The following is a 22,501-nucleotide window of genomic DNA, read 5'->3' on the forward strand; positions in this document are numbered from 1 at the left end:
TTGTAATCAAGCTCTCATTTCCAGCCCGACAGTTGAATACCAAGCTTGAGCAGCAATTTGGGATGTTTTTGAAGCTTGTGAAGAATCTCCAAGTATCTGTTCCATTTACAGAGCTAATTACTCAGGTACCTTCTTATGCTAAGTTTATGAAAGAAATTTTGACTCGAAAGAGAAGTTTTGATGAGGTGGAGACTATTGCTTTTACTGAGGAGTGTAGTGCACTCCTACAAAACAAGTCTCCACCAAAGTTGGCTGACCCAGGTAGTTTCTTTGTCCCCTGTTCCATAGGCACACATACTATGGATAATCCTTTGTGTGATATGGTTGCCAATGGTATTGTCTTACCTTTATCTTTAGCTAAAAAGATAGGTTTGACTGAGTTTAAATGCACCAATATGACTGTCCAGATGGCAGACCGTTCCTTGTCACGTCCTTTAAGGATCCTAGAAGATGTCCCTGTGCGGGTTGAAAAGTTCTTTATACCCGTTAACTTTATTGTGTTGGACATTCCTAAGGAGACCCATATCTATATTATCTTAGGGAGACCATTCTTGGACACTGCTGGTGCAATTATAGACATAGGAGCGAGGACTCTGACATTTAAGGTGGGGGGTGATAAATTGACATACACCCAGTATAATGCACGTATGGCACCTATGAAAGTTGTATCTTACCATGTTGTTTCCCCTGTAGTGTCTCATAGTGTAGCAGATATTCCTGCAGTTGAGTCATGTTTTGCTATTGCTGTGACACCTCTGCCCCCATACTGGGAGCAAGATGGAGGACAATACTTCTGTTTCTTTTTCTGCAGGACATGACAGGTTGAGTCACCGCGAGGGTTCGGGAGATGGACTTGGTGCATTGGGTGTATTTGCTAAAGCTGGAGATGTTGATTATGGCGGAATGCCAGGAAATTCAATACCGAGTGCGAAGAAAGGGCCCCAAGGGCTAAGTGTAGTGATGTAGCCTGTGTGACGGTATGCTCTTCTATTTCTTAAGAAAAGTTAAAGTGGTGGCCTATGGCTAAGATGAAGAATGCTGAGAGTACTTCATTTATTCAGCAGTCATGATGTGGGCTATTCAGTTGTTTTGGCAGATGAGATGACAAAGGTCGAGCGGGACCATATAAACCAGCGCTGACCGGGAGGCAATCCGGATTTGTAGAAACTTTTTAAAGTGTGCTTAGTATTTAATTCATATGCTTTAATCATGTTTCCTTTATTGCATTTTTATTTAATGTAACACCCCGATTTATGAAGGAGCCTTTAGCAAGACATTCCCTAATAAACCGGACTGTTACCATCTCGGTTTCCCGAGTTAGTGAATAACAAATTAAACTCCAAGGCAAAATATATAATTACTTTAACTTAATTATTACAAAACCTCTTTTACATCAAATTACAAGGAACTAACATAAATGAAAGTGAAAGTCTTCTAAATGATGATCTAGCTACTAAGTCTTCTGATCCAGTGTCTCACGCCCATCAAGCTCCCAGCCTATCTCATAAACCTGTCAAGCCTGCTCCCCAATATTTGGATCGTCACAGGTGTTCACGAATACACAGGGTCAACCACGAGGTTGAGTAGGGAATACAATGAAACAACAAAATATGATATGCATGCTCCTCCGTCACCTCCATCTCCATCTCAACTCATATCTCATAACCCGGAACACCCAGCCATACCGATCCCCGGTAGACTATATATCGACCGTAGCCGATCTCGCATTTCCTTGTTGAGGACACCATGGCAAGTCTGCAGAACCCGCCCGGGCCTTATCACAACATCATCTTCACCACACCACATCACCACAACATCCTCCATCTCCAATGCATATGAATGCTCAAAAGAAATTAATGCAACACAATATATATATCTTTGAACTGATCAATCATAAAATCATGCCGGTTACCAAATGTTGTGATAACATACTCAATACGATCACTTCAGTCAATCACCTTCCAAAGATATGAATCATAACGTAAATCAACAGCCACGAAGCAAGTCAACGTTCACAGTTTGGTCATACGAAACACAAACAAGTCAACACAATTCAACATCAACGATAATAAGTCAAGTGTATTTCCCTACCTTTTCGCAATCCAAGCACACACAAGCAATCACTTATGATCCTTCACTTATCCATCACCTACATAACATAATTATGTATAATTACCATCTACTCAGTCAATTAATCATGCACATAACCTAGACTCATCATAACTTAATAGGAATATCAATTTAAAGAACAAACACGACTTTTCCTGATTTTCCTACTCATGGCAGACTCGGTATAAAATGAATAACTAATTCCAGAAAATTCGCATTGATGCAAGGCCAATTGAATTGGAACCCCATGAGTCTTAGCTACAATTTATATCTAACATGTTTTTCTCAAATTCCAAACTTATCAAGGGTTTTCAGACTGATTTACAAAAACTAACAGAAACCGTCGCATAAAAAGTATTGATTCATAAAACGAGTTTGACAAATGATTCTTAAGTAAAACCAACGCCTAACTCATCTAAACTCTTTAAATTAAATATATGAAAAAGACCCAGCACCAATTCAATATCTAATTTATGTTTTAGAAGTAATCTTTCAGACTCTACTGATTTGCGGACTTTTTAGATAGACGTTCACAAATAATTTTTTCAGGAAAACCTACACGGTAAAAAGCTACCAATTTTCACAGGCATAAACTAGGCTTGGAATAAAGATGAGTCTCTTCTTTAACTTTTTGCATCCCACGGCTTTAAGACAGGTAAAATACTCAAATAACACAGACCAACGAATCTGTAAATTGCTGTAACTATTCCATTCATTTATCTCATACAATTTATAATCAAAAACCCCCAAAGCAATTCTAGGGTTACGAAAATTATCCCAATACTACTATAATTATGCTAATAATTGAATAAAGAGGTAATAGGATAGTTTACTTACGAAATAGGATGAGAATAGGCTGAGAAATCGCCTCGCAATTCCTCACGCGGCTCCCTTCACACACGGCTCCCTCTTCTCTCTTTTCTCTCTTTTCTCATGGTTAGAATGAATATGGTGATAGGGAGATTAGGGTTTGGTTAGATGGGTTATACATATAGGATAGGTGCTATTAAGACGATACGGGCCTAGCCTAGTTAGATTAATTAAAACCCGAGTCACATAATTACCCGAGTCACAAATACACTACACGGCCCAGCTGCTAACTCGGCCTAATATAATATCATATTAAAATACCGGGTATTACATTTAATTTAGCATAGCTTCATATGAATATAATTTTTGGAAAGAGACTAATTTTTCATCTGTGTTTCACGTATGGCCTTATATGCGTGATAGAGTTGATTGGTGGCAGCTGGCCACGATCTCCCTATGTTTGATTGGAGGTCCGTTATGCGCTTATTGTGAGTCTCTTTTCCTAATTTATATTTGTTGGAATATGTGTCCTCCGACAATAATGCGATCACGACTGTTGATCATGATGATCACATGTTTAAGTCTCATTATAAAGAATACATTTGGGAAGTAATATTTTACTGTCAACTGATCAACATATATCTGTAATGATTGGCTTACTAGAGTTTGACATTACTGTCGTGCGACGGTGGTGATCAGTTGACCCCCTAGGTCATACCTATAGGGCAACACTCTTAATTGATCATTTAGTTAATCGTATAACGTTGCGAGTTAATTAAATTACTTGAAAATTGACGGACGATTTTGGAAGTAAAATTTACGTATCACATTGAAATTTGATTAAATGAGATACGGTCTGAGTAATCGAATTGTATCATTGCTCAGATGAAATTATTGTTTAAGGAAACAACTAAAATTGAATGAATTATTATAAAAACAATTTTTTGTGATTTGTAAATTGGTAAAATATTTTGGTACAAGTAATTATGAATTACTAAGTCGATTTTTGTATATGACGTATTTTAATTAATACGTTGATTTTTAATATGTTAAAAATACATAACAAATTTATGTAACATATGACATGTGACATAAGACAAATTAACAAAAATAAAATGGACTCCATTTTATGAAAGTGCCGAAATTAGGAGGAGGATTAGGCTAAATATTGTGTTTGATTAAGTTAATGGAAAACACAATCATTTCCCTAATAAGACTAGCCATGCACCTAGTTTACATTGTGAAGGCAAACAAGAGCATGCATTGGGTCTCCTTTCTTCCCTCCTCTTCCCTCCTAACCAGTTTTACCAAAGAAAATTCAAAGGGTTTGTGTCTTAATTTTTGATATACACTACATGCACGAGTGTGTATTATCATTCATTCTTTACTCATCCAAAATAAGAATTCTAGAGAGACAAAAAGCTCTCTTCTTCTTCTCTCCCAAAACCGAAAATATTAAGTGTTTTTATAATATTTTTGGGTCATTTTTCTACAAGATTAATATTGTACTAGTAACTATAATATTAATTTTAATTAAGAGAAAGCTTTGGGTATAAATCCTTGGGAGAGATCCTACACTTGGGTCTTAGTTCATCCAAAAGGGAAAGCTCAAGAACAAGAGAGAAAGGTGATCTCTCTTGTGCCCATTAAACCGAAAATCACAATGTATGAACATTTCTTCTTTATTTTGTTTAATAGTTTGCATGCATAAGATCAATCTTTAATTTTATGACAAATTAAATTAAAAAATATATGAATATGTAAGTATATAGATCTACTTTTCCTTCAATTGGTATGAGAGCCATGGTTATTTGCATGCAAATCGGTTAAAAGTTTTTCCGAGTTATAAAGATTAACATATAAAACTTGCGAAATTTGTGTTATTATGATATATCACGAAATTTATTCATGCATGTTAAAATTTCTGGTCCTAAAATGTTTTAGGATATTTTGGTTATATTTACGGATTTTTATTGTTCATATTATACAATAATGACATTTAAATATGATTTTATGACTAAAAATGTCATTTTCGGTCTAAAATTAGCTATACTTCGAATTTTCCAGTGATTTTTGTATATGTTGTCACATATATTATTTTGAGATAACCTATAAATTTTCATAATTTTTGGGCTTGTTATGCTCGAAAAATGGATTTTTCATAATTAAATTTGTATTTAGGTGAAAAATAGGTTAATATGAGATAAATTTCGAATCTGAACATAGAAATTTAGTATGTTGTGACATGCAATTTTAAAAGATGTGTGTAAAATAATGGGCTATAGTGAAGTCTTTTTGCATGATTTATGGATTTTTGAAGAAAAATAGCATAAATAGTGACATTATTAGTGAAAAATTAATAAAACATAATCTATGACTAAAGAAAAACGTCCAATGTTGCATTTTATTATCTTTTTCAGATCTAAAATTGAAAAGTTGATGAACATAATTTTTCACATGTTTTTATGATTATTTTAGTTAAAACCGATAAACCGCAACATTGTTTTTCCGGAAAAATTTCGAAATTTTTAACCTAAGGTTTTGAACATTATGAGTGTCATGGTATTTTTCCAGAATGTCCATGAGTTTATATTTTAAATTTTGAATTTATTTGAAATTTTGTGATTTATTTGAAGTTTATAGCTTATTTTTGTAATTTTAGTCCATTAATGAACAAATTTTATAAATATAAGTTAATTATGGTCAAATAATTAGTGAAGACTAAATTTTGAGTCCTAAGAGGTTAGGGTAATTAACTTATGCATAAATATGAATTTATGTAATTTTTTGTGATTGTAAAATGTTGAAATCACGCAAATCCGTAAAAACCGAGTAATATACGATATTGGCTAATTAAAGGCGATTTAGCATAAAATTGGGCATGTTCATACATATTATAATGCTGCATTTTCTTTATGATTGTCATAATTTTAATTTATGTAATTTTTGAATTATGTAATTTTACTTAGCATGGCCTTAGTTTTTAATTGGTATTTTCCGAAATGTATGGGAATATCGATTCGGTTGTAATTTTATTGTGATCTCGTATCACCGTTTTATAATTTAATAGATTTATTTTATTTTAGTTACAAATGTATAATAGGAAATTATGTAATTTATTATGTAATTTTATTTATCTCGGAGTTCCCAAAGACGGATTTCTTCATGATGGCGATACATAAAGACGGTGTTACCTCGAGATGCGTGCCACAACCGAAGTTCAAGGGACCAATGGAGTTGGTTTCCGAATATGTAATAGTTAAATAGTTTTTTCTATTTTAGGAAAGGCCATACTAGGATTTATTTATTTTATGCTTGCATTTTATTTTATGTCACATGCATAGCTAAATCGCCATAACTAAAACATGCATCCTCATTTTATCGAGTTTATCGACCGTGTCAATTAGAATTATCGTAGTTCACCGATTTAGTTCACTTAAAACGTGATAGATAATAAATTGACATGACCTCTCGCTAAAACTATCAATTGAGACATAGCCTTACCAAATAGTAGAAACCATGAAAACCTATTTCGCGAGGGAGTGCACTCGGCCACACCGGGGTACAAACCTTGTTACGTAGGGGAAATGGGTGATAAATGTCTATCCACCGAATTCATGTTGATAAGGGATGTATTGGCGACACCGTACCTAAGTTAATATGGGTTTGGATAATGGACACATTTATTCGAAATTTGGATTGAACTCAACAAATGTTTTTGATAAGGGATGTATCGGCCACACCGTGCCCTTGACGGATGTGTTTTGGGCTAAAGATAATTGTTAATGTAATATTATCGACCAAGAGTTCTAAAAGTAGAATCGATTAAAACGTTAATCCACCGAGTTATATTAATAAGGGATGTATCGGCCACACCGTGCCCAAGTTGATATGAATTTGGGTCTTGGGATCATTTATCTAGTTGGCTAGAGGTCACTAGAAAAATGCATAAAACTTGTTTAAATTATACATTTTACGAGTATTATTATTAAAACGACATTTGTTTTACTCCTTAAATTTTGTTTTGTAGACCACTTCTTTTTCTCATAACAAATGGCAACACCAACACCAAACGCCACGCCTCTCGCTAATACTTCATGGCTCCGATCCTTCATGGATCGATGAAAACTTGAAAAGAATGGGTCAAATTTCTCCGATTGGGATGCCCAAATCAAATTGGCCGCCCAAGATGACGACAAGCTTCGTTACCTTACCGAGGCCTCTCCTCCCGAACCTACTGCTAGGTCGACCGCCGCCACTAGGGAAGCATATGAGGCTTACCAAAAGGAGTCCGCCGCAATGAAAAATGTCTTGATATTTGCGATGGAGGCGGACCTCCAAAGGAGAGCCTTTAAAATGGGCAATGCTAATGAGATTTACTCCAAGCTTGTGACAATGTTTTCACAAACTCCGCGAATCGTCCAATATGAGGTGGCCACGGCATTCTTTGATCTCGACTTCAAAGAGTGCCAAAAGGTTAGCCCTCATGTGCTCAAACTCATGGAGCTTGTCAAGACCTTGAAAATTCAAAAGGTTGAAATCCCCAAAGAACTCATTGTAGATAGGATTCTACACTCCTTGTCCAAAGTCAAAGCATATGTTCAATTCCGGGTGAATTTTAACATGCAAGACAAGGATGTGTCTCTTGAAGAATTGCACAAGTTACTTGTGCAAGCCGAAAGGGACATAGGGGTTAAATGTGAACCCACCCAAGGATGTGCTTAACATAAGCACTAAGAGTAAGGGGAAGTTCAATAAGAATGGGAGGAAGGGTAAAAAGAAAACTCCCACATTCACCAAAGCTAAGACTTGTGAAGCTATCACTTCAAAAATCAAGAAGGGTCCTCTTGATAAATGCCATTATTGTAATGGCATGGGACATTGGAAAAGAAATTGTTCCAAATACCTTGGTGATATTAAGGCTGGAAAGATCACTCCAGTAGGTAAATGACTATCCTTCTTTTATGTTTCTAACTCAACTATGGTATTATGATGCAAAGTTGTGATAATGTATCTCCCTTTTTATTGTAAATAGGGCCTCCACCAAGCAAAGACAAGGGAAAGGAAAAGCAAGCATGAGAAACCATCAAGAAGCTAGGGATAGCTTTCATGGAGCTTTGCTTTTCATTGTCTTATTTTAAATTATGTTTTAGATTTTAGAACCTTAAGTTTCCGTGTTCGACATGGAAAGGTATTTTGGATAATGGGTTGTATTTTGGATAATGGTGACTTGGTTTGCAACCCAAGTCACCCGTTTTATCATTTTATCCTTTTGTTCTAAAAATTCATGTTTAAATGCTTGTTCTTAGAAACATATAACTTAAAGTGATCTAATAGACAAATATAATGACGAGTTTCATTATATGTCCACATGCTTAAGGCTTGTGTATGATCATTTATAAAGCAATTTTGAGTCAATGAACTCTCTTAAAGGTATGTCAATCACCAAGTACACATATGAAATCTATAACAATTAGTCAATCTATGAGATAATTCTCCTTATAACCTCAACATCATTATTTGTCTCTCATATGCTATCTTTGAATCTATAGTGTATTTATTCTAAAAATAGAGTGGGAGAAAAATGAGGACACAACACACAAGACAAGGTAAATTGGTGTACTTGTGTATATGAGATCTACGCAAGGGAGAATGATTTGAATGAAGGTATATCTATTTACATAGTATACGGTATAGATGAGATCTATGGTCTCAAGTAAGTTCTATATGACTAAAGAGACCAAGTGAAGTAATCATAAGAGTATATTCTCAAGATAACTACATGAGGAGACCAAAAGAAAGTTTTGGAAGAAAAATGACTAATGTAAAGTCTTAACAAGTTTTTGACTAAGTTCTATATGATAAATTTTGACCAATAGTTTCAACCTTGAGATTTACTTAAGAGCCTAAATGGATCATAGTAACATACTAGTTATGATCGAGTTGCAAAGATTGATATACCGATATCTTCAATGGCCAAGTTGTAACCACGCAAATGTCATTGCTTAACCTCATTATGAAATGGTTAAACCTCCTTCCGAAAGGGTATTTCGAAGGACGTGTTCTAGATATTATTTACATTTGAATAATGACATTGCTACACATCATTATGACATGAGTGTGTTAGAGATTTAAAATCTCTTTCCGTAAGGTTAAAATGAGACCTCTTTGAAATAGGTATTTTGAAGGGATATGATGGAAACATATATGGTTTTATCTTAATAACTTGGCAACGCAATTTATATTTCAATTCTTGAAAAGTTTCGATTGAGAAGTCAATTTCGAAATATATGGAATTGAGTGGGAGTTAGGAAATTATCATGTGAAGACATGGAATTTAGTGGGAGCTATCATCCTTTGAATGTTTACAACTCGCCACTCATTGAAGAATGACGAGCTAATACCTTCCTTCATAAAAGAAGTACTTGAGTTTTCAATTCTGGATGAAAATGGACTATGATGAATCCAATTACATCAAGGGATGTTGGATTAGTATTAAGAGATACACATCGTATCAACATTTACATAGGTTATTCATGTAGATGAAAATGGAATTGCCATTAGCAGTCATGGTCGTTCATTGAACCTATGAACGGTTGATCTCATGATTATTAGTAACTAATGTTTCCGCCATTAGAATAATCATTCACATGTCCAATGATGAATCATATGCATAAGAGCATGATGATTCATTGGTAAGCCATAATAGAAACGTCATGAGTTCTCGAGTAGAATCCGATGAGCGATTTCGGTGTTTGACGGAATGCTCTATTGTGTGTCAAGAGGTTGCACACATTATAGAAAAATCCGAGCACATGCAAGGATTTATGAAAATCCTTAACCTTTTAAGCAAGAAAGAGAAATAAGAAGTTTTAGAAAGATACTTAGTTAGAGAATAAGTTGCTCAAAACTAATCTTTCCTAATATACAAGGACTTGTGAGAAGTACTAGGTCAATCATCTTGACAAATTGTTGTAAGACTCTGCAAAACATATACCTAGTGCATTGTGTGTAAATGGAGTACTTGATCAGTATAAGTTATATCATTCACCACAAATTCGTTCGTTATGTGATAATCGATAAGGAAGTTCTTTCAAGATAAAGAACCAAAACCGAGGTCGGGAACCCTGATGTGTACTTGGTAAGATTCATGCTATGAGAGAGAACATGAATGTAAAGGAAAATGCGATTATAAGAAGTTTGAACACATGGACACATGGCATGTTAAACTTCTATTGCAATCAATAAGTGTTTACACTTACGATATACATCACAAGGTTGTAATATGATATTGACTACCCGAGTGTGATGTCGACATTTGTCGTTTGAGTTATTATTAACTCACCTTATACCTTGTTGCATCCAAACGGGTTGTGGAGACAATTGAACCCCGTTAAAGTGAACATGGATTAACATTGTATTTGCCCATAGTTACTTACATGAGGTGACGTCTCGAAGTGACTAGAGTGTGATGCGATTGATGGCAAGTTCAAGTGCCATAGAGTCATGTGAGATGACTAGTCGATCACATAGGCAGACTGTTAGGAACATTTTGTCGGGCCTAATGACCGCTTATAGAGTTCTGGCAAATTTATATAGCCTGGTCGTGGCGAGAGTTACTATATTATTCGAATGAGTCGATTCTTTTGACTAAAGACTATTCACCTTAGATGGCACAGTTTCAGATTAACTTTGATTTGTGTTACTACGACCTTCGTAAATGGGGTCAAATGCGCACATTTTGGGTTATGATGGCTGTGGCTAGTCGAAGGGAATAAGTGCGATAGGAATTGTCCACCCCTAGTCAGGGTTATAACAATATCTCAGGGCCACTCGAGGAGTAATGAACTGGAAATGCGTGGCCACGCTCGGAAAGTATCTATGATAGATAAGTCCGGTCAATCAGTTATTCTCCAGATCGAGGAAACCACTCTTGATATGATCACTTGCAAGTACGACCTGAAAGACACCTTGCATTGTGTGGGAGATAGTAATAGGACAAGAGAATTGGTGACGCACACTTGTCGAAGACAAGTGGGAGATTGTTGGAATATGTGTCCTCCGACAATAATGCGATCACAACTGTTGATCATGATGATCACATGTTTAAGTCTCATTATAAAGAATACAATTGGGAAGTAATATTTTACTGTCAACTGATCAACATATATCGGTAATGATTGGCTGACTAGAGTTTGACATTACTGTCGTGCGACGGTGGTGATCAATTGACCCCTAGATCATACCTATAGGGCAACACTCTTAATTGATCATTTAATTAATCGTATAACGTTGCGAGTTAATTAAATTACTTGAAAATTGACGGACGATTTTGGAAGTAAAATTTACGTATCACATTGAAATTTGATTAAATGAGATACGGTCTGAGTAATCGAATTGTATCATTGCTCAGATGAAATTATTGTTTAAGGAAACAATTAAAATTGAATGAACTATTATAAAAACAATTTATTGTGATTTGTAAATTGGTAAAATATTTTGGTACAAGTAATTATGAATTACTAAGTCGATTTTTGTATATGACGTATTTTTATCAATACGTTGATTTTTAATATGTTAAAAATACATAACAAATTTATGTAACATATGACATGTGACATAAGACAAATTGACAAAAATAAAATGGACTCCATTTTATGAAAGTGCCGAAATTAGGAGGAGGATTAGGCTAAATATTGTGTTTGATTAAGTTAATGGAAAACACAATCATTTCCCTAATAAGACTAGCCATGCACCTAGTTTACATTGTGAAGGCAAACAAGAGCATGCATTGGGTCTCCTTTCTTCCCTCCTTTTCCCTCCTACCCGGTTTTACCAAAGAAAAGGCAAAGGGTTTTTGTCTTAATTTTTGATATACACTACATGCATGAGTGTGTATTATTATTCATTCTTTACTCATCCAAAATAAGAATTCTAGAGAGACAAAAAGCTCTCTTATTCTTCTCTCCCAAAACCGAAAATATTAAGTGTTTTTATAATATTTTTGGGTCATTTTTCTACAAGATTAATATTGTACTAGTAACTATAATATTAATTTTAATTAAGAGAAAGCTTTGGGTATAAATCCTTGGGAGAGATCCTACACTTGGGTCTTAGTTCATCCAAAAGGGAAAGCTCAAGAACAAGAGAGAAAGGTGATCTCTCTTGTGCCCATTAAACCGAAAATCACAATGTATGAACATTTCTTCTTTATTTTGTTTAATAGTTTGCATGCATAAGATCAATCTTTAATTTTATGACAAATTAAATTAAAACATATATGAATATGTAAGTATATAGATCTACTTTTCCTTCAATATTCATTTCTATTCATCTTGTTCGTATATCCATGTCCCTTATATTTTGATACTGCTGTTGTTTGCTGAAAACAATGAGGGCATTGTATGATTTGGTTTCGGAAGGGTATACATATGTATGTGTTGCATCCATATGCATATTTCTTGCATTTATGCGTACATTTATTTCCAAAAAACCAAAAAAATTGAAAATTTTCAAAAAAAATACAAAAACATATTTGCATATAATTTGCATTTAGGTAGAGTCTTAGGTTGAATCGCAGTGGAAATATAACGATGATGAAATTGCTTTTATAGTTTTGCTAACTGGTTTAAGCCTTGCATTTTTGACACCCTATTTTGAGAAATTCATTTGCATAATCTACGAGTTTTTGATGAATTCTACCAAACGAATAGACTTGACCTATTATGTTGGCAAACTACTTATACATTCTACGGCTTAGAGCTTTATAAACTAATGACATTCCTGATTTGTTTCAATTAGGATGTGAGTAGTACTCCTTACATGGCATGTAACATCAATTTGGATAAGCATGAAATTTGACTCTTATTGCCTATATGCACTTGGGTTTGTGGTGGTGACACATGTAGAGAGGCGACCCTTCTTTTATCCTTTACCCCTATTAGCCTCACATTAGTCAAATTTGCCTTGTTCTGACCCATTTATTCAACTACATTCCTATATGGCCTACCCTTGTCAAGCTAGTCTTGTTGGTAAGTTTGGAAGTTATATTTGTGGACACGGGGGCCACAGGGGTGCTTGGGACAAGCGTTTTAATTTTGTGGAGTCGCCACCAATTTTTATGGGAACTTGGAATCGTTCGAATACCTCGTGTCATGCCAAGACACAAAGTAATGACATAGACACCAAGAACTCATTACCCTTAGCATTCTATGTCTAGAATGACTCTTGTGGATGCCAATGAACACGGATGTTCACAGAGATCTGGAGTAAGGGGTGAGGTTACGTATTAGGAAGCTCTTTAATCGAACACCTAATCCCGCCCGCCTCGATAGCGGCTGTTTAGGTATTTTTTACCGAATTGGATTATTCGAGTCAATGTGGTCTTACTCGATCGTTGGATATTCGATTAATTGTTTATATGTTTATGCGTAAATAAAGAAATAAAGTACAAAATATAAATTGACACGTGAGATTTGGTAACGCGGAAAACCCAATGTGGGAACAACCGCGGGAGGGACGGTACCCTGCCAAATATTATACTATACTTGAATAGGAGGATGATTACAATTGAGACGTAATGCTAATCTTGCTGGCACGAGGTGTCGTATTAGCAGGATCTTGGATGAATGTATAGGAGTGTATGTGAATATGTGATGTCTTGATGAGGATGTGTGTATGTATGAAGGTATGAATGTCCTCCTTTGATTGCTCCTTTGGGTATTTATAGGGTAAGAACCCTAGATATGTCCTACCTCGATTATGGAAAGGGAATATAACTTCCATAATAACTCTTTCCATGTTCGGTCATCTCCCTCAATTCTCCCTGATCTCCCTAACTTCTCCCTAAATTCCTCCTGGCTCTTCTTTCCTTAAACCGGATGCCTCCTTCAATGGGCTTCAGTCTTCTCCTGCCTGCATGCCGGCCCATTCTCTTCTTCGTGCTTTATTCTAACCGTGGACCCCTCTTTTTCTTACTAGATCTTTTATTCACCAAATGGGCCTTCTCTTATTGTGCTATTTTTAGCCCAAACAGTTTGCCCCAAATTTCTTGTGAAGTACGCTACGAGGTGTCGAGCAAGGAATTTACGTAATCGAATGTTAAAACCCTAAGCCATCATTTGCACTTCTTTTCATGCTGCTCCATCATTTCAGCCGCCACACTCCTCTTTTCTCGCACCCTACTCCCTCTCTCTTCTTTATAACCCCAACCTCCACCTTTCACTTTCATTAACTCCAAATCATTTCAAAAAACTCCTCCTCTCTCTAAACCCATAATCTTCTTCTTTCCTCACCTGACCGGTTCTGCTATCCCACCTTCCACCGTATTTTCCACCAGGTATTCCTCCCCTTTTCTCCTTTAGTTTCCATTTTCTCTTTCTTCACCATGGGTAAAACCCGACAATCTTTATCAACCACCGCACCCGCTGACTGTAATCCTGACCCAGCCTTCCCTTCCTGGGGACTCATCACTTACCCCCACGACTGTGACTCCACCTTGACTGTTGCTAACATTCCCACGATCAAGGGCATGCTTGGTCTTGATGACGGGGTGGATATTGCCATCCCTGGACCAGGACAGAAAGTTGATGCCCTTCGTCCAGGATGGGTCTGCTTTTACCTGTACCCTTTTAAATACGGCCTCGGTTTTCCTTTTCCTAAACTTGTCCAAGACTTTATCTTTACCAATAATTTCGCCATGGCACAAATTTATGCGACTGTCTGGAGGGTTCTTCTTTACTCTCTGGCCACTGGTCAGAACACTAGCAACTCTCTCTCTCTCTCTGGGTGATCTAGCCCATATGTACAGCATCAGGTCCCTGGGTAGGGGCCAGTTCTCTCTCCGGGGGCGTGGAGAGGCTCCCTTCAGGCATGTGTCCAAATCCCGAGATGAGAAATAGTTTGAGGACTTCTTATTCATGAGGAAGGACTCCATTCTGCCGCCTACTGATTACATCTTCGAGAAATGGATCATAACTTCGAGTAAGTAGTCTCCCTGTCACCTGATTTGTTTATCTCACTGCTTACTAGCTTACTTCATCGTCTTCGTGCAGGCCTCTGTGACCTGACTCGCATTGGTGCCAAGATCCCTGCCTGTAGCAAGCTGTTTTGTATCTCTGAATCCGAGAGAAAGTTTCCTGACCTGCTCCCTGGTTTTTCACCTGCTTCTTCCTCCAACCCTCCTAAGTCAGCTCACAGTATGTCTTCTGGTATGTTTTCCACATCCGTTTCAATTTGCATGCTGCTTCTCCTAATGCCTTAGGTATCCTGACACCTGTGGTGATGCCTGTTTGCAGGTTCCAAGGCTAATCCTTTAGAAATCATGCTCCAAAGTGCCAAAAGAAAGAGGTCTTCTGCCAGTCCTGACATGGCATCCGCCTCTAAGAGGAATGCTCCTGCTGCCTCTTTCCAGAGCCCTCCTACGTACTCCAGTTCTGCTGGGCCTGAGCCCTTGGAAGTTGACCTGCTCTCTAGCCATCCGCCTACACCTCCTGCCACCCCTCGTGCCTCAGCTAGCGGAGGCACTATTGCTCACTTCCCAGAAGGTTTCGGGAATGTGGACAAGGTACCATACTGGCCGGAGATCGACCAACTGCTCTTCCCTCCTCTAAAGGAGACGTTCTCAGAGTTCTCCCCAGAGGAGATGCCTGAGAATGACGTGCACGACGCCTTTATGGTGAACGCTCTTCATCTTCTACCTGTTTGTTTGTCTTCCTTTTTATTTAGATTCTACCCTTTAACTTCCTTGCTGACTCACGATTTTTCCTGCCCCAGACCCTCCAATCTGCACTCTATAATAGGAAGATGATCAACATAGTGCAGACCACCAGTCGTGCCACCAACGCCAAAAAGCAGGAACTGAAGGGGACAATTGCCGACTTGGCGCAGCAGCGGTCTGATTTGAAGGAACGTGTGGTAAAGTTGAAGGCAGAGCTTACTGTCACCAAGAAGAAGCTAAAGGAAGGGGCTGATCAGCTGGCCCGCACTCAAGAGGTGTGCGGCACTTTCTCTGACTCCCTCAAGCGCTCTGACCAGAAGATCAGCGAGCTGATCTCCCTGGCCACCTATGTTGTTGCCTATGCTACCTGGCGGGGAAAAATCAGCGGGATGCATGCTGCTCTTGAGGAGGCTCCCACCCAGCAAGATATAGAGGAGGAGGAGGAGAAACAGCTGGAGATGCTCTACCCCTCCCAACCTGATCTGAGTGCGCTGATGCCAGAAGTTGGGGAGGTGAATTCTTTGCCGACCGGGCCGAGCAGTCTGCTTGGTGGAGACGCTGGAATGCCCCAGGAAGCTGCTGACGGAGCTCAGGAAGCTATGACAGCTGAGGGTGTGCAAGCTGGTGCGGTACCTGAAATAGAGGGTCAGCAGGGAGAGGAGGTGCCAGAAGTGGAGGTCATCAATGTGACCGATAATTAAGTTGTTTTGTTTTTATCAATGAACGTTTTGGCAGTCTGGCCCAGAGGTGGCAGACTTGTAAGTTTTAAACTTTTTTCTGGCTGTTCCGCCAAGGTGGCGGTTTAAACTCAAGGGCCGTATTTTGGCCATATTTTAGAATATCCTTGCCGCATTTTTGGCAAGGTTTGATTTATATCTTCTGCTTGTTTCTTATATTTCCTTAGTTTAGGAAGTTGTCGTGTCAGCCCGCTGGTTGATTTAGGCGAGTCTTGTCATCCTGAAAAGGCTGACGTTCTGACTCAGCTAGCTGTCGTTTCAGCCTGATGGTTGATTTAGGCATATGCCGCAATGTAAGGAGGAGTGGCCGTGTCAGCCTGAGAGGCTGATTTAGACCAGTCTTGTCATCCTGAAGAGGCTGATCCAGACTAAGCTAGCTGCCGTGTCAGCCTGATGGCTGATTTAGGCGTATGCCGCAGTTTTGGATTACTTAACCTTGTTCATGACGCAAGGTGTGTTCATCACGTTTAATGCCAATAGAGGCGTAATTTAGGCAAGTTTATCGTCCTTCTAGGACCAGGTCTCCTACCTCCAGGAGCCTGACTTTCACATTTTTGTTGTAACTCCTGGCCACTGACTGCTTGTAGGCAGCCAGACGTATTTTTGCGCTTGCTCTCACCTCGTCTACTGTGTCCAGGCTTCTGACCATTTATGCATTGTTCAGTGGTCATGTCATACTTCCATACCTGTGGGTGGGAACTAGAACTTTTGATGAGATGACTGCTTATGCGCCAAACACCAGGCTGAAGGGTGTTAGACCTGTTGCTACCTTTGGCATCGTTTTGTCTGACCATAATACTAGTGGCAATTCATCTGCCCACTTTCCTCCTAACTCTTGTAACCTCCTTCTCGGATTGTCCATGATGATTTTGTTGCTGGAATCAGCTTGCCCGTTGGACTTTGGAGTCCTGGGTGCTGACTTTTTTAGGGTGATGTTCCACCTAGCACAGTATCCCTCAGTATCGTTGGAGATGAATTGTGAGCCATTGTCACATATGATTTCTGATGGGATACTAAACCTGCAAATGATGTTTTGTTTTATAAACGAAATGACTTGTTTGTCTTTTACTTCTGTGAATGCTTCTGCCTCTATCCATTTGGAGAAATAATCTGTCACTGCAAGCATCCATGTTCTGTTTCATGTGGCTCTTGGCAGAGGTCCAACTATGTCCATGCCCCATGCCATGAATGGCCAGGGAGAAATGATAGGGTGCAAGGGTTCTGATGGCTGATGGATCATTGGTGCTGAGCGCTGGCAGGCTTTACATTTGCGTGCGTACTCTGTTGCATTTGCCTTCATTGTAGGCCAATAGTATCCCTGCCTGAGGGCTTTATTTGCCAGACTCCTGCCCCCTGCATGGTTTCCACATTCGCCACTGTGGAGAGCATGTAACACAGTCTGCGCTTCTTCCTTGTCCAGGCACCGTTGGTAGGGGCCTGCCAGTGATTTCCTGAATAATGTATTTTCAATAAGTATGAATCTGGAGGCCTTCACTCTGAAAGCCCTTACTTCCTTCTTGTCATCTGGTAGCTTGTTATGACGCAGCCAGTCTAGGTAGGGTGTGCGCCAATCCCAATCATCTGCCTGTTCGTCCGCTTGGTCGGGCGGCTGACCGGCTGGCTTAGAGTCCTCACCTGCCTCTGTAACTGCCTGGACTCCTTCTCTATTCTGTGGATCCTCTAGTTCACCTTTATCTATTTCATCTGCTTTCTGGATGGAAGGTTCTAGCATGTGTGCTATTGGAATGCTGGAAAGTTCTGTCGGTTTAAATGTTGCCCCCAGAGTTGCTAAGGCATCTGCTTCCACATTCTGATCTCTGGGGATCTGCTTAAGCTTGCAAGCCCCGAATTTCTGTTTTAACTCCTTCGCTATTTTTAAGAATGAAATCATCTTCGAATCTCTGGCTATAAACTCATAATTCACATGATTGACTATCAGCAGAGAGTCACTGGATATGCGCAGGTGCCTGACTTCTAACTCCAAAGCTAGCTTCATTCCTAGTATCAAGGCCTCGTACTCTGTTTCATTGTTGGTTGCTTTAAATTCACATCTTACCGCTTGTGCTATTAGGTCTCCTTGTGGTGACCGCAGGATTAACCCTACACCTGCCCCCCTTTGATTGGAGGCTCCGTCAATATGCATCTGCCAGACCTCTGCCTCCTTGCTTCCTCCTAGGGTGAGGATTTCCTCATCTGCCAGATTTTGGATGGTCAAGGGCAAGTCGACACAAAGTCGGCCAGTGCTTGCGATTTGATTGCTGTTCTGGGGTCATACTGGATATCATACCCACTGAGGTGTACAGAACATTTTGACATTCTGCTTGACAGTTCAGGCTTCCTCATGATAGATTTCAGCGGGTACATGGTCACGACATGTATAGTGTGAGACTCGAAATAGGGGCGCAGTTTGCGAGATGCTACTACTAGTGCTAATACTAACTTTTCAAGAGATGTGTACTTGGTCTCTGCCGGCAGCAGAGACTTGCTTACGTAGTACACTGGCTTCTGCTCCTTTTCCTGCTCTCTGACTAGAACAGCGCTCACTGCCACCTCTGTGACGGCCAGGTATAGGAATAGTGGTTCTCCTTGTTACAGCCGACGGCGGTGGTGGGTCTTTGAGGTTGTGTTTCAGCTCTTTGAAGGCTTGCTCGTGATCCGCAGTCCATTGAAACTTCTGACTTTTTCTTAGTATGTCGTAAAACAGCCTGCACTTATCTGAAGATCTTGAAATGAACCTGCTTAAGGCTGCTACCTTTCCAGCTAGTTTTTGAACATCTTTAGGATTCTCAGGTGACTCTAGTTGTAAGACGGCATTGATCTGCTCGATGCTAGCCTCTATCCCTCTTTGAGTTACAATATAGCCTAAGAATTTGCCAGAAGATACTCCGAAGGTGCATTTAGATGGATTTAGCTTCATTTTGTATTCCCTCAGGGTGCTGAATGTTTCTGCCAGATGCCGCATGTGATATTTAGCGTTTTCTGATTTCACCACCATGTCATCAATATATACCTCCATAGTTCTCCCTATCTACTCTTTGAACATGCGGTTAACTAGCCTTTGGTACGTGGAGCTGGCGTTCTTCAGGCCAAATGGCAAAACGTTGTAGCAATATAGTCCTCTTTCAGACATGAATACTGTCTTCTCTTGATCTGCAGGATCCATCTTAATCTGATTGTATCCACTCCATGCGTCCAGGAATGTCAGCATCTCATGTCTAGCTGTCGCGTCTACCATTGCATCGATATAAGACAGCAGGAAGGGATCTTTAGGGCATGCCTTGTTGAGGTCGGTGAAGTCTACATATACTCTCCACTTCTCATTCTTCTTAGGCACCACCACTACGTTAGACAGCCATTCTGGATATTTTACTTCTCTTATTTTCTTTGCTGCCAGCAGACTATCTACCTCTTGGTTGATCACCTTGTTTCTTTCTGCTGCAAACTTTCTTCTTCTTTGCTGGATGGGTTTACACTTTGGGTCCACACTGAGCTTATGCATTATGATGGACGGATCTATTCCTATCATGTCATCGTGTGACCATACGAAACAATCCATGTTATCCTGTAGGAATTTGATTAGTTTCTGTCTCAAGCATCTCGTGCATCCTGCTCCAATGAGCACAGTTCTTTCTGGGTGCAGCTTGTCTAGGTTGATTTGATCCAGCTCTTCTACTGGGGGCTCGATGTATTCGTTATGGACAAGCTGCTTCTATAATTGCTATGCGAGAGGGTGGGTAGTACACTTAAGTGCCTTCTTATAGCAGCCTATAGCTTCCTCCTGATCTCCTCTTATTGTCTTTACTCCTCATGGTGTGGGGAAATTCGTGCACTGGTGATATGTTGAGAGGACTGCTTTCATCTGGTGTAGCCACGGCCTTCCTAGGATGACATTGTAGGTGGAGGGGCCGTCTATAACCAGATACCTGACTTACTTGTTGACTCCTCCCACATAGGTTGGGATGACTATTTCTCCCAAATGAGTTAGTCGTTTCCCCATCGAAGCCTACTAGCGGAATAGTCTTCTCCTGCAAATCCTTCTCGCTGAATCCCATGTTCTCTATGGTCTTCAACATGATCAGGTTGACCGAGCTACCTGTATCTACCAAGACCTTCTTAACTGTGCAATTGGCCATTGATAAGGTGATAATAAGTGCGTCATGATGTTCTCCTTTGTCGTACGTATCTCCTTCATCAAAGCTGACATCTGGTAAGTCGCTGTGAGAAATTCTGCAAGAATTTGCTGGCCTGTCTCCTTTGGTCTCGGTAGCACGTCTCTTGGCTGCTGAGTATGTCAGCCCGCTTAGGTCTGAGCAGCCTGTTATTACGTTTATTATTTTGGTGCATGTGGGTGGGTTTGCAGGCTTGGCGGAGCCTACCTTATCATGCTGCTTGCCCCCATGTGGTAATAAGTGGCTCAGCTTTCCTTGTTCATATAGGCGCTTGATCTCTCTTCGTAATGTGTAGCAATCCTCGGTGTTGTGCCCAATATCACGGTGGAACTCACACTTCTTTTGCTATCCTTTCTCCATGCTTGCTCCTCTACCGGTGGGTTGGGCCACCGACTCCATCTCCCATCTCCCGAGTGCCTTGATTCCTCCGATACCTGTAGTGAATCCATATTTTGCCGAGTAGGGAGTTGCTTTGATTTTCCTCGATTCTCGTGACTCCCCTTCCATATGGTCCAGCCTCTCGTCTTTCTTCTTTGGTGGTTTGCTTTCTTCCGATTTCTCCACCGCCGAGGTACTAGAAACACTTGGTGCATTAGGTAGGCGGCTCGGCTAGTATGTCTTCTTCCGGTCGATTCTGCGGCAAATTTTTTCCGTCGGCCTCAAAACTATGGAAGGGATGCATAGTTAGCTGCTTGTATAGGTCAGAGTCATGGTGGAGGCCTCTTCTGAAGGCTTCTACTGTTGTCGAAATGTTTCACTCTCGTACTGCTACCTTCTCATTGTTAAACCTAGTATTGTTTTCTCCAATGGTCTCTCCTGCCCCCTGGACGATTCTGTATAGATCTCCTGCATGCTTCTGCGGCTTCCTACTGCTTGCAAATTGCTGAGTGAATGCGTTCACTAATTCAGCAAATGTGGATATCGACCTGTTGGGCAGGCTTACAAACCATCGAAGTGTCGGTCCTGTTAAGGTGGATCCAAATCCTTTGCACATGCAAGCCTCCTTAACTTTACCTATGGCTGTTACCGACATCATCTTCTACTTATATTGGCTTATATGATCAAAGGGATCTGATGTGCCGTCGAAGAGAGGCATATTTGGATTTGTGAATCCCTTTGGCATGGTTGTGATGGAGATGGTGTCTACGAATGGTGAATCGGCATAGCTGTCTAGTGCTGCTTTCTCGAGTTGGGGTGGCAGCCCTGGGACCCTGCTCAGTATCTCTTTTAGCTCAATCTTCTGATTTGTTATCTTTGCTGAATGCGGGGCCCGTCTGTCGTCACCGCCTGGCGATTCAATATACGCCTCCCCGATCCGAGCTCTTGAAGGTTCTGACGTGTTCCAGCACCTAGAGAAGCTGATATAATGACTGTCCCCTACTGCCAGTTCACTTGTTGGTTCGACTCGGATCCTACTCCAGGTGTCTGATCGATCGTTGCGGGGCTGCTGACAGGGATGCCACCTGCTCGTACTTCCACACACCGTCGCAGGCGTTATCCGTGAGGTATCCCGGCCCTTGTGGGGTTATCCTTCCATCGATGGTATTGTAGAGCAGATCCAATCTTGTTATCAGTTCAGCCGGTATCTGTCGAAGTGGATTCCTGCTACCCGATGCCCCTTGTGTCAGATCTACTAGTGGAGACCTTCCTTCGTCTGCCTTGCTCGCTGGGGTGGCAGACTGCTGTTTCAGGATGTCTATATGCACCTAGAGCTCTCTGTCCCTCTTCCTTGCTTCAGCTTCAGCTTTCTTCTGGTCTTCTCTCATGTTTTCCATGGCGTTCTGGAGATTCTCTACGCCAGTGAGCAAGATTTGTGTGGGAGTAGGCGGCGGGGTGACGCCTAAGCTTGACGTTCCTTTATCTGATCTGGCCGGGGTTGCGACAGCAGGAGTCCTAGGAGGTAGAGAGGTTTTTGTTGTTGATATTGTTCTCGGAGTATGTCCAGGAGCCTGTGTTGC

The sequence above is a fragment of the Silene latifolia genome, chromosome Y, assembly GCF_048544455.1.
Source record: "Silene latifolia isolate original U9 population chromosome Y, ASM4854445v1, whole genome shotgun sequence".
NCBI lineage: Eukaryota > Viridiplantae > Streptophyta > Magnoliopsida > Caryophyllales > Caryophyllaceae > Silene > Silene latifolia.